Genomic DNA, 14,573 nt, shown 5'->3' with positions numbered 1-14,573 from the left:
AAATTCCAAAAGTGTTACCAAACATACCCTCACTTTTTAGGACTTTTGATTTGAATATTTCATCTAACCAAAGCAGTAATCGGCCTTCAACAAACCATCTCAACCGACCTTCTCTTTGTTTATTGTTTATTGTTTATTGGACACTATCATTGGAACAAAGTTCTTTAATTTTTTCAAAAAAAAAAAAAATCTCCAAATAAGAGACCAGCCAATTAAATTGGCGAATCAACAAATTAAGTAACAATTTGTCAACTAATCCCCCACCCCCTCTCACTCATGGTTTTTAAACTCGGTATCACGTCTCATCTCATTCAGCTCTGATACCGAGTTGACTTAGACGATACGTCTCGTTCAAGTTGTCTCATTCGACAATGAGACAATGGTTTTTAACCATTTAAAAATTTTGAAAATTTCTGAAAAAAAAAATCAGAAATGATTCCTATTAAAAAATGAACCCAAAAACATATAAAATTAAAAAAAAAAATCGAGTTGGGGGTGAAAGAATAGAGGGTTGAGGCTTTAACTCGTTTGTCTCGATTAACTCGAATGAGATTTTGAAAATCTCATCTGATACATCCCGTTTAACTCGTGAATTAATCATTTTCTGCGTTGTCTCGTTTGTATCGCCCGAGATATTGGAAAATATCGTCCGAGACGACTCGCTTATCTCATGATACATGATCGTCTCAAAATACTTTGTGAGTTGGTCTCATTCATGCTCCCATACTGAGTTAACTTGGGCGATACATCTCGGTCTTGACGAATTTAAAAACCATGCTCTCACTATCTCCACTACCACCACCCTTCAACCTCAAGATTTCATCTTCTTCAACCTAATTTAGATCTCAAGAACAAGATGAATTTTGGGGAAGAAACCCAAACGTAATTTGTATAATTCCCGAATTCTTTCCAAAACTTACCCGGGGTTATACGTATTGAACCGAACTGACCTCCTACAGAATAATTGTCGAATCTGAACTACATTACTATATTAATGGAGCTACTCCTATGTTTTTACTAATGCTTTCATATCTAATTTTATCTTTAGTAGTCTTTCTAGTACTGATCAATATCGTCTTATAATTTATTTATTTTGATTTTGATTGATTTGCAATTGTCTGTCACATGTACTTCAAAAGTGCACCTCCACTTTAAACATCTAATTTTGATTCTATGTGAAACATTTTCCTCAAATCTCTCCACTCTTAATTAGATACTAAATCTTTCTTATGGTGATGATGCAGCTGATCAGATGGTTTTCTTCATATTAAATATGATCGAGGTGATTGGATTGTTAATGACCTTCAAACCATTTCTACGTCAACCACACGAGTAGACTAAGAAGCTAATCTAACAGTCAGGATCACTTTTGATGGATGATTAGATTAATAAGATCTCATTTTTAGTGGGAGATTTTCTGTTGTTAACCTTGCTGAGGAATGATAGTGTATTACACGATACGATTTTGTTATAATGCTACTAGCATTTCAGATGATTTGATTGGATATACAGCATTTCCTACTTGCCATTGTTTGTTGTACATCTGTTTTTCATTCAGTTTCCTTGCAGGACTTTTCTAGGGTCCAGGGATGTTGGACACTCAGTGTCCAATGAAGGTTGGGATAGACAGATATAAATGTTTCCTAGGGATCTGTATTTGTTTTATAGGACACAGATTTACGTGGTTTGCCAAATTGTCTACGTTTACGGGGAGAAGAGGAGAAAAGTTCACTATCAACCATAAAAATTACACTCTTTGTCTTCTACAACTCTCTTAGTCACAGGAAACTTCACAGAGCAAAAACATAAAGAAACACTACAAAATGCATATATATACTCAAAAATTTCGCCTCGTGAGCGTTTCCCCCAACCCAAGGCCACTCCGCTTCGAAAAAGGTCTCTTTTGATACTGTTTTGCCTCTTAAAATCCATGTCCAATAAGAATACTCACAACAAAAGGCGTTATCCCTCAATGGACTTTCTTTTAGTTAATTAATCAATTAAATTTTTTTTTTTTTTGAAGGTAATCACGTCTTACCAACTTGTTAAGTTGGCATCTTCAATCACATTAGAGTTATTCCTAAATTTCATCAATTGCATTCATTTCTAATTTCATATTTCCCAATCTTTGCCCTCATCTATCTCAATATTTCAATCTTTGTTATCAACTTTATAAAATATAGTTACTTTTTCCCAATCCTATAGAATTTTTCTTTTAGTTTGATTGGTACGTGTCTTTCTTTTTTATTGGTACATGTCGATCACGTAGCATTTCCGAAGAGCATCTCCATTTAAACTATTCAATTAATGTTGCCTCACACATAGATATATCATGAATAGAGCACCACCTTCTCACCTTGGACTGGTGAAATTTGCAAAATTTTCTTACTTTTCGTAAAGGATTAAATATGGTAACAGGGGTTTATGAAAGATTGATGTGGTACACCATTATTTAGTTATTGTAATTCTAACAAACAAGTATAAATTTGGAGATTCTTGAGCCAGTACCCATCTCAATATCTCCATTTTTATCTTTAATAGATTTGAGGTAACAAATATGATTGTTTTGGGTATTTTTAAAAATCTTTTGTGTCATGTATCTACTCCAAAAGGGGGGAGGTCTTGAGTTCAAGCCCCCTCGTTGGCTACCCATAGAGATTTATCCTGACTTACCTGGTATGTAAGATTTGTGGGGATTGCATGTACCTAGGAGATTTGGGCAAGATATAGTACTCTCAGAGACCAGGTACCTTACCCCTGCTAGTTGGGCCTATGGGTCTGGAACCCCGTCATCAAAAAAAAAAAAAGAATTTATCATTTATATTGAAGATAAATTCCAACAGTTGGATTTCGTGTTTACTAAATGGTTAGGATTTTGTTTTTTCTCTATGAGCTTTTTTTTTGTGACCCTGCAATTCCCAATCTTACTTTGGATTTGATGACTCATGGGAAAAACACGTAATCTCACCTGTTAAAAACAAAATTCATTTATTGGATTTTATCAAAGCAAATGTATTATCTTGATATCTGTAAATCCCAGTTGTTGGATTTAATTGTTGGAATTATTTATTTTTCCATGAAGGATTGCACGGACCGAAAGACAACCTATCTTTATGGACCACAAGCAAAGCCAGCTCAAGCATTAGGCCATTTAGGCGGCTGCCTAAGGCCCCCCAATTTTTATTTTTATTTTTTAATAACAGGGGAAAATTTTTTGAATCTAGCTATCTTGTAAATGTTAGAACATTTGAGATAGATTTCTTTGTTAAATTCATTAAATCTTACACTTGGAAATAGATATTTCCAATTTAAAATTAACCAAAAAAAAAAGAAAAAGAGAGAAGATATCCTAAATCCATGACCGAGTATTAGGCCACCCAAAAAAAAATAATAACAAAAATTTTAATCATTTAAAATATGATACACATTGCAATATTAAGGAGATATTTTCAAAAATAATGTTGACTTTGTCAATACCTTGCATGTCCGAAATAATTGTTTCAAAATAAAAAATAAAAAATAAAAAAATCCCCCAAATCTCCTAGTTTCTTAGGATTTCTTAATAAATAATGATTTTTTTGACTCCCCCTCTGACATACTCCCTTGATGATGTGAAGTTGTGTATCCCGAGGAAATCTATGATTCTAGCACATGCCACGTTAGGAGTGTATGAGGGAGTATGTCGGAAGGGGGGGGGGGAGTCAAAAAATCACGATTCTTTCTTAATTAGTTTCTAAAAAATAATTAGCATCATAAATATCTTCTCTCTTGCATGTTTCTAATTTTTTTCAATTAATAGAAATTTATCTTCTTAATAGACCAAGGGTATTGTTAAAGGCACTCCAATTATTACCAAGGGCACCCCACACCATAGCCAAATTTTTTGTCTTATATGGATTAAAAATTTTGGAATGAACTGAGTTTTGGTGAGGATGATCTTTATGGTGAGGAGATCATCCCCACAAAAAGTAAGCTCATTCCAAAACTTCTAACCCATCAAAACTGGTTTACAAAAAAAAAAGATGATTTATAATTCTTCAACTTGTTTTAATCAGGTTAGAAATTTCGAAATTCCAAAACTTTTAACTCATATAAGACAACAATTTAGCTATGGTGGGGGATGCCCTTGGTAATAATTGGGGTGCCTTTAACATTACCCATACACTAATGGAAAAAAAAAAAAGATACATTCATCCCTCAAAGGTCTTTTATTCCCCCTTAATAAGGTCTTTTATTCCCCCTTAATGAAATCCACAAAAATAATTTTTATCTTTTTTTTGTCATTTTAAATGAAAAAAAATGAATTATAGCAACAAAATTATGGAGATTATTAGGCAACCATCGCTTATAGTGACAAGTCCAACATCAAGATTATTGATCAATTATCGTTAGAACTTAACCCCTACTGATAGAAAATCTTGGCTCCGCCCCTTGCATGTAGCCCAAATCAAGATCTTACTTTGGCCTCTACATGGTCTTGCATTATATGTAAATAAGTATTTATTATGTAAAAAGACTAATATACCATCGTCATTTTCATTAAAAGATAAAATGGGTAGGGGTATTATTGAAGAAAAAAATGTATTGGAGAATGCATACTTCCCCATGAGGATATATTTGTGTTAACTTTTTAAAGTTAATCTAAATCATTAAATTTTTACGTCCTTATATATATATATATATATTTGTACACATAAATGGCGTAGAGATGCACTACAATGCCATTTCTTGAAGATAGTCGATGTCCCATAATAAATGACGTAGAAATACACTACAATGCCATTTGTTGAAGATAGTTGATGTCCCATAAATATTAGGACGTAAAAAATTAATGGTTTATATATATATATATATATATATAGTTTAGCTATTACTTGTACATATTGACACTCCTTTCTCAAGTTAAGACATTGCGTTCGATTGGCTCAAGAAATAAAATAGGATGTTAATTGTGAAAACATAAAATCCAACGATTTAGAATTATCCTCAAAATAAGAATAATTGAGATGTGTATTATTAAGACACGCATAAAATTCCAACAGTTGAAATTTGTACTTTTATAGACGAGATTATGTATTATTTCTTGAGTCAATGGAATCTTATGGGAAATGAAATAATAATTTTCGTTGTCATCTATACATTTTTGAGAAAAATGAGTCTCATAGCTCAAGCCATTCCATCTTTTGACAGGATAACAGTTACCCGTCTCATTTGGTGACAACTCTTAAAATAGAATTCAAGAGATCCATAGAGGGTAACCATGAAAATTTTTTGCTCACAAAAAAGACAATCTAGGATTTCACAAAATTCCTAATTGACCAATCTTACAAACCCATGTGTATTAAGGGCATCCTCAATTTACAAAATTACCCTCGTTAGGCTTCATGCAATTGGTCATCCAAGACTCTTTTTTTACTTTCCTATGAGCGAAAAAGCTCTTGCTAATCATGTTATAATAATTTTGTGCTAAAATGATGAACCAATGGCATGAGGAGTATTGAAATAGAAATAACATGAATTGGTCAAAATATGTAGAATTTCTTACTTTTCAATAAGGAGCATATTCAATAACAAGGGGGTCGTGACTGATTGATATTACACTTTATCATTTTTTATTTTGTTATGATAGGGATATCCAAATTTGCATCCAACTAGTGAGATCAAAAGAGCTAGAGGCTTGGCCAAGGCGCGTGGATCCCATCCTTCGGGCACGTGCAACGCTTGCTAGGGCTACAACTTGGGCAAGCTAACCCGAACTCAACCCAATTGATGGGCGAGCTTGGGTTGGGTTTAACGGAAAATGAGTTGATGTTGGGTTAGGAAATATCAACCCAAATTGAATTCAGGTTGAGCTCGGGTTAAGACTCTAGGCAACCAGACTCAACCTGAACCTAGTGCTATATATTTAGTCATTGATAGATTTGATTTAATATGGGCTGTCTAAATATTATTTAAATTATGGATTTGAACGTTGTGTGCAAATTTATGTACTAGTAATTTTATTTTTTATATTATATTTCTTTTTTAAGATATGAAATAAAATTTATGTGTTGATCAAAATGAAATTAAGCATTCTAAATGAGTTCAACCCGATTTTAGAAGCTTGATCTTGAGTTGAGCTTGGGTTAACGAGCTCTAACCCAATGGTCGAGTTGATTGAGGGTTCTACAACTTGGGTAGAGCCGCCTAGGTTGCAACCCTAACTCCCGCACATCACACGCACCGGGCAAGTGAGGGTGCACCCTCACGAATGCACTACACCACAATGGGCAAAGAGGGACCCTGATTTTACAAAGAAAAATATATATATTCCAACAATCACTGCATAAAAAACGACTCAAATTTTATAAGAGTTTAATGTATATTATCACGACAGTCGCTTCGTTGATGTTGTTTTGGACAGATCATCAATGTTTTGTGCCCCCATCAGTCAATATGCCTTTTTTCCTCAAATTCGACTTATCCTCGCATGCAAAAGACTCTCAATTACTCTCTTGTCAAACCCTAAATAGGGAACTTCTTCTGTACTCTTCGGTCCATCATTAATCTTCTCAAAACTTGAAAGATTTGGTTGATTGGATTGAGAATAAAAACCGGACAGATCAAGAGCTCCTCAAACCCTAAAAGATTTGGTCGACAGGATTGAGTAGAAATCAGACAGATCGAAAGCTCCTCAAACCCTAAAAAATTTGGTCGACTGGATTGAGAATAAAAACTGGACATATCAAAAGCTTCTCCTTTCTCTCTACTCGTTGGAATCCAAGTCTGCAATTTTCGTTGTCTAAAGTTTGGAACGAAAGCACCTTTATGCAATTGAACCCTAAACTAGGCCCAAAAAGGACTTTGTCCATTAAAACTCTCTCTCTCTCTCTCTCTCTCTCTCTCTCTCTCTCTCTCTCTCTCCATCTCTATTTTTTTTCTTATTTTAAGGGTGTAGACACCTCAATTTGAACGGGCCCTCACTCGAAGGGGCCCAAAAACAATTCAATAAGTTCGACTAACGGGCCTCAATGGCCCGAATCATCGGAAAATGATATTTTCGCCGAAACCCAAGCCACTAACAACTTTCAATGGGTTAGTAGGTCCACCAAAAGGGTTCGGCACACTCCCATCTACCCCGCTCCATGCAAAATACCGATTTTCCAACAAAAGGGACCAACGGGCCCCTAAGGCCCAAAACATCAAAAGTGGTGACTACGGTTAAATCAATGCTCTTAAGACCACCCCATGGTCTCGAGAATTCGCAAAAGGGTTAGTGACCCATCCCACAGCTGTTCAACATCGTCGCTTCGCGCTCGCATACAAAAACCGATAACGGGCCCAAAAGCCCGATTCGCCAACACGTGGCATTTTGATTAAATCAATGATTTCAAAAAAATCAAAAAAAATCAAAAAAATCAAAAGAAAAATAATATGAGACTTGGGATGCCTACCCCTTCATCCAACCTTCACCGTTCCATCCCCAAATCCGATATCCAATCCAAAACAACCCACAACCCTTCTAAACCCAAGCCCAATACATTAAAAAGCCCATAAATCACTATCCATACCCCATTCACTATCCAACCCACAACCCAACCCATCAACCCTTACCCACATCAACCAATCAACCCCTCAACATCAAAAGATGACACTTGTCATCACCACCCTTCACCTCTCTCATCCAATCACCCACTCCCATCACCATGCTCTAAACAACCCATCTCACCTCTCTCCAAAATCACCTCAACCCATACCCTACCCTAACCTAACCTATCCCCATCCTCTAACATCATCAACCACCCACACCTCCACCCATACCCTAATCCATCACCATCATCAACCCCCACATCACCACCCATACCTCTACCCATCATCTTCCTTAAAACACTCCAATAAAATCAACTCAACCCATACTTCATTCATCATCAATCAACTAACCCATTTCTCTCTCCCTAATCAAACAACCCCCATCAACTAATCAACCAATCTCACTCCTCACCCTCTCATCATGATTGCCACATGGCATCATCTCCTTTCTCTTCCCAAAAACTAACTTAACAACCTCTTACACAACCCATTCTCCTAAATCTACACACCTCACCTCATCAACCAACCTAACACTCATTCTCTAAACCACTCTCTTACACCCTCACTCCACCACCAACCATCACTCATGTCAACCCATCAAACACTCTACCCAAATGGGTTTGGGTAGGATCCAACCCATTTGGGTCTAAACCTCACCCATTTTCATTCATTACACATTTACCCTCCATTTCACCTTAAATTTCACACCCCTCACTCCTAAATCCTATACCATTACCCCTTCTCTCACATTTTAACCCCATTATACCCCCAAACCCCCTCCAAACACCTATAAATACCTCCCCTCTCACCCCAAAAATGGTTACACCAAGTCTCCTTAAAAAAATCTACTCACCCCTCTTCTACTCTACTACTCTCTCCTACCACCTTCTAAAAAGAAACTTCACTCACATACTTCACTAAGAACTCAAGAGAATTCAAGAAAAGAAGAAGAAGAAGAAGAAGAGAAGATCAAGTGTACAAGGTGGGTTTGAAGCACACCCCTCTCTCTTTCTCTAACCTTCTACTCTTCCCTCTTCTAACACCCCCTTCTTCTATTTTATTTTATTTTACCCCTCTTGATGATTGGGCCCCAAGGCTAAGGTTCATAAGGGTCATTTCCATTAATGAAATGACCCTATGATCAAGCCGAAAATGAATCCCTACTTAGGGAACAAATGCACCCACGTGGCACATTTTTTACCTTCTTTAAAAAAATCAAAATGACCGAGTTATTTGAGGTTACCGTCATTTGACGGGGAAAAAGGGGTGCCTAACACCTTCCCCTTTTTCCAATCGAGCCACTTACCCGAATCTCAAGAATCGACTACCCTTATCCATCGTGAGTCACTAAAGATACCGAAATGTCATTTTTGGAAAATGCCTCACGGGTGACCATTCACACCCACTTCCAACTTGAATGGTGGCGACTCCAATATTTAGTAGTTGTGGCCGTCATAACGACGAAAACCACGTAGCTACAAAGGGTATATTCCTTGTTACGATCCTCATGCTATGCCATGTGTTATCAGCCCTTAGATTAGTTCAATTCTGTTGAGTCATTATCTTTAATTTTGTTGAGTCAGTCATTATTCTGTTGAGTCATTCCTATGTATCAGGAGAAGTTGTTAAGTTAATAACCTCATCCCTTCTGTTGAGGAGCAGAGTTAGGAACCATTAAGTCCTTACATCTTTATATTGTAAAAGGTATGAGAAGGAAGGCAGCAGGGAATGAATACTTTCTTTAGTTATAATTTTAATTATAGCTGATTCTATCATTTTGGTATCAGAGCATCGACCCTGCTACTATGGAGACACCACCACCAGGCTTTGCAAACCCAGATCCCCACCCAACCAATGACTTACAAAAAGAATTAGAATCCCACATAAAAGAAGTTGTTGATCTTAGCACTAGAATGACAGAACTCACAGACATTGTTCTTACCATTCAGACTAGCTTCACCAATTTTTTTCAACAGCCCAGACCCCCACCAGCACCCCCACATGTTGAAAACCCTTTTCAAATTCCCAGACAACCACCACGCCCAAATCAACATACCTTCAATGGCTTCCAAGGGCGACTCTTGCAACTGGATTTTCCTACATTCGACGGCACTGACCCAGAAGGTTGAGTTTTTCGCACGCAACAATTATATTCCAAGGTCTCAATGGAATCCCTGACGAAAATATGGTGGAATTAGCATCAGCACACTTGCTTGGGGATGCCATTCCATGGTACCAGTGGTTGGCTAAAACTATGGGACGACCCACTTGGATCAATTTCAGTCGAGCCCTGTGCGCGAGGTTCGGGAAAATAGACGATGAGGATCCTGAAGGGTCATTAGCTAAACTGCGCCAAACCACTACTGTTAGAGACTATCAAGCTAAATTCGAACGGTTAGCCAAACGAAGTCTCATCTTGCCTGAGTCCTTTCTCATCCGTTGTTTTATCTCTGGCTTACATGACGATATCCGAGCTGGTGTGAAATTGCTAAACCCTCGCACATTAATACAAGCTTATACCATTGCCAAACAACAACAAGAGCCCACTAATGCTATAGTTTCTACTGTTTCTAAAAGGCAAACCCACAGAATGTCATCCAACAAAACACCTTCTCCTCAAACACCTCCATTACCACACCCACATCCTCCATCTAAGTGGACAAATCTTACTCCTTCCCCATCAACAAACATTCCACCTGGAGTTAAGCGCCTTAGTGTTGCTGAACAACAAGAAAGACGAGCCAAAAACCTATGTTTCAACTGCGATGAGCAATACCGTCCTGGTCACCATTGTCAAAAACCCCAGCTACTACTCTTAGAAGTTGATGATAATGTTGAATTCCTCGATGCATCTACCACTTGCATAGCGGAAGAGTCAACTATGGAAATTGTCAACTATGGAAATTTCCCTTCATTCCTTATGTGGTAACAACCGTCCAGAAACTATGTGTATTTTGGGCAATATCAAAAGACATTCTTTGAAGGTTCTAGTTGATTCTGGTGCAACCCATAACTTCCTCCACCCAAAGCTTGCAAAACGTTGCGGTTGGAGATCGCACAATCCAAACCTATATCGGTTCAGGTAGCCAATGGTACCATGGAACAGAGTCCTGGGCGTTGCAATCGTGTCATGCTAAGATTACAAGGACATACATTCTATCCAGATTTTTATCTACTACATGTATGTGGTTATGATGTTGTGCTTGGCGTTGAATGGCTACGTTCACTCGGAGTTATCTCGTGGGACTTTAACCAAATGAAGATGATATTCAACCAAGGCAAGCAACAAGTCATTTTAACTGGTACAACACCTGTTGTTGGTACAGTGAAGAACTCAAATGAGTTTCACGAGCTTGTGTTGAAGCAAAGGCTCGGGTTCTACATCCACCTCATGCAATTTCAACTTACCCCACTACATGAACTATGTCCAGAGGTTTCTTCCTTGATACAGCAGTATTCAACTCTATTCGAGCAGCCACACGGGTTACCTCCATCTAAAAGTCACGACCACCACATACCACTATTACCCGACAGCTCACCACCAAACATTCGGCCATACCGGTACCCACATTTCCAAAAAAATGAAATTGAAAAGCTCGTGCAAGAAATGCGTGACTCTAGTATTATTCGGCCTACTACAAGTCATTTTTCGTCTCCGGTTCTCTTAGTCAAAAAGAAGGATGGCAATTGGCGAATGTGCGTGGATTATCGTACTCTCAACAAAATTACTGTAAAGGACAAATATCCCATCCCAATCATTGATGAGCTGTTTGATGAGCTACATGGAACTACCGTATTTTCTAAACTAGATTTACGATCCAGATATCACCAGATAAGGGTAATTGAAGCCGACATTCCAAAAACTACTTTCTGTACTCATGAAGGCCATTATTAGTTTCTTGTCATGCCCTTTAGCTTATCCAACGCACCGGCCACTTTTCAAGGGTTAATGAACGAGGTTTTTCGGCCTTTTCTTTGACGGTTTGTGTTGGTATTCTTTGACGACATCCTCGATTATAGCAAAAGTTTGACGAAGCATTTAGATCATCTCAAACAAGTATTTCAGTCCTTACACAGACATCAATTATTTGTCAAGAGGGAAAAATGCTCTTTTGCCCAATCTTCAGTTGAATATCTTGCCATATAATTTCAGCCAATGGAGTGCAGGTGGACCCTTCAAAAATCGAAGTCATGAAGTAGTGGCCTAAACCATCTACCCTTAAGGCACTACGTGGTTTTTTGGGACTTACTAGGTATTACCGAAAGTTTGTCAAGGATTATGGGAAGATCGCTGCACCATTAACTCATATGTTACGAAAGGACTCGTTTAGCTGGTCACCTAATGCAAAAACAGCCTTTGAAGCTCTCAAAGAAGATTTATCCACTACTCCTACACTATCATTGCCTGATTTCTCTAAGGAATTTATCATCGAGTGTGATGCCTCTGGTGCGGGCATTGGGGCGGTACTCACACAAGGCGGTCAACCATTAGCTTATCTTAGTAAATCATTGGCCGAAAAGCACAAGAAACTCTCGATCTATGACAAAGAAATGCTTGCAATAGTCTTTGTTATCTCTAAATGGCGTCCTTATCTATTGGGCAGACATTTCAAGGTCCTCACTGGCCATCGTACATTGAAATATTTTATGGACCAACAACTGACCACCACGGAACAACAAAAATGGCTCACAAAACTACTTGGGTATGACTACGAGATAATCTACTGCAAAGACAATGAAAACAATGCTGTTGATGCCCTTTCACGCCTACCCGAGTTGCTAGCCATCTCTACTCCAATTTTCAATTCCATGAAAGACATTCTTGCAGATTGCTCCAAAGATGACAGTATCAACAAAATTGCTCATCAAGTGCTTCAAAGCCCTTCTTCTGTTCCACATTACTTACTCCAAAATAGCATCTTTCGCTACAAAGGACGAATAGTACTTCCACCAACTTCTCCATGGTGTACAAAAATCCTACATGAATTTCACACTAGCTCGATGGGAGGACACTCCGGGTTCCTTCCTACCTACAAACGGATTTTCGTAAATTTTTATTGGAAGGGGCTAAAGCAAGCAACAAAGAAGTATGTGGCTGAATGTGATATTTGTCAACGTGCGAAAGCCGAAATAATGGCTCCACCCGAACTGCTGCAACCCTTACCGATTCCTGCTGAAGTTTGGGTTGACATATCGATGGACTTCCTTTCTCCAGTCGTATGTCTTCAATTATGGTGGTAGTTGATCGATTTAGTAAGTATGCACATTTCTCACCATTAGCTCATCCTTACACAACATCTAGTGTGGCTAAAACATTTGTGCGTGACATTGCTAAATTACATGGCATGCTACGATCAATTGTTAGTGATCGCGACCCGATCTTCACCAGTCAATTTTGGGAGGCATTCTTCAAACTGCAAAGCACAAAGTTATGCAAGAGTTCTGCCTATCATTCGCAATCAGATGGTCAAACCGAGGTTGTAAACCGCTCCATGGAACAATATTTGCAATGTTTTGTAGGCTGCCACCCTCACCAATGGACTAAGTGGTTACCTTGGGCAGAATTCTGGTACAACACCTCATACCATAGCTCACTTAAAATGTCCCCATTCCAGGTTGTTTATGGTCGTACTCCGCCAACAATTGATACATATATTCCGGGTACAACGAATGTCCACATGGTGGATACAACACTACAAGATTGGGACAAGCTCCTTCGAATGTTAAAAGAAAATCTCCTTTCAGCCCAGAATCGGATGAAAATGCAAGTTGACAAGCATTGCACAGAACACACATTTGATGTAGGCGATTTTTTTAAAGCTTCAGTCATACCATCAATGATCATTGCATAAAAACAAGGCTTACAAGCTTGCCCCACGTTTTTATGGGCCATTCCAAGTCATTAGCCGCATTGGACAAGTAGCTTACAAACTTGCTCTACCACCAGAATCATGAATCCACCCAATTTTTCATGTCTCTTTATTGAAAAGAAAGGTGGGCAATTCTGTTAGTACCAGCCAAACTATTCCTCCCATGGTTGACATAGAGGCACAAGGGCGGCAACCGACTAGAATTTTAGACCGTGGCATTTTCAAACATCACAATCGGGCAATCACCAAGTTACTTATCTAATGGGAAGGCCAGTCACCCGAGGATGCAACTTGGGAAATCTATGATGATTTTGTAGCCTGTTTTCCGCACTTCACGACTTGAGGACAAGTCTGATAAATCGCAAGGGTGTAATGCTACGATCCTCATGCTATGCCATGTGTCATCAGCCCTTAGATTAGTTCAATTATGTTGAGTCATTATCTTTAATTTTGTTGAGTCAGTCATTATTCTATTGAGTCAATTCCTGTGTATCAGGAGAAGTTGTTAAGTTAATAACCTCATCCCTTCTGTTGAGGAGCAGAGTTAGGAACCATTAAGTCCTTACATCTTTATATTGTAAAAGGTGTGAGAAGGAAGGCAGCAAGGAATGAATACTTTCTTTAGTTATAATTTTAATTGTAGCTGATTTTATCATTCCTCTAAACCTTGTTGCACCCTCCGTCCTTGAGAGATTCCTGCACTTTCTATTCTCCTTTCTGTCTCTTTTCACACACACGGGACCATTCTCTAAGATTCAAGTAGATCCTCTTATTCTCTTTTGATTTATGTCAACAAACTTGTTAATTCCATTCATTTTCATCTGAGATCTGGGTTTTTTTTATTCGAATTGGTATTGTTCTAGGAGCAAGAGTTAATGTTTGAACTAGATTCCAAATGCAACATTTGATTTTTTTTTATTTTTTATTTTTTATTCTTCGACTATTTTTTATCAAATGCTTATGTTTGTCTTCTTTTCGTTCAAATGTTCATTTTAACTCAACTTTTTACTTAAAGACAAGATCTGACATTTTATCTGAATGGATGTTTTAATTTTTTATTCGAGTTGAACTAAAATGAAATGAAATGAATTTTCCTTATATTCTATGTTTTCTCTTTTTCTCCTATTCTACTTA

Source organism: Akebia trifoliata, chromosome 6 (genome assembly GCF_017979445.1).
Source record: "Akebia trifoliata isolate Shusen 1 chromosome 6, ASM1797944v1, whole genome shotgun sequence".
NCBI classification, from domain to species: domain Eukaryota; kingdom Viridiplantae; phylum Streptophyta; class Magnoliopsida; order Ranunculales; family Lardizabalaceae; genus Akebia; species Akebia trifoliata.
The sequence above is the reverse complement of the archived record's forward strand: the minus strand, read 5'-3'. Positions refer to the sequence as shown.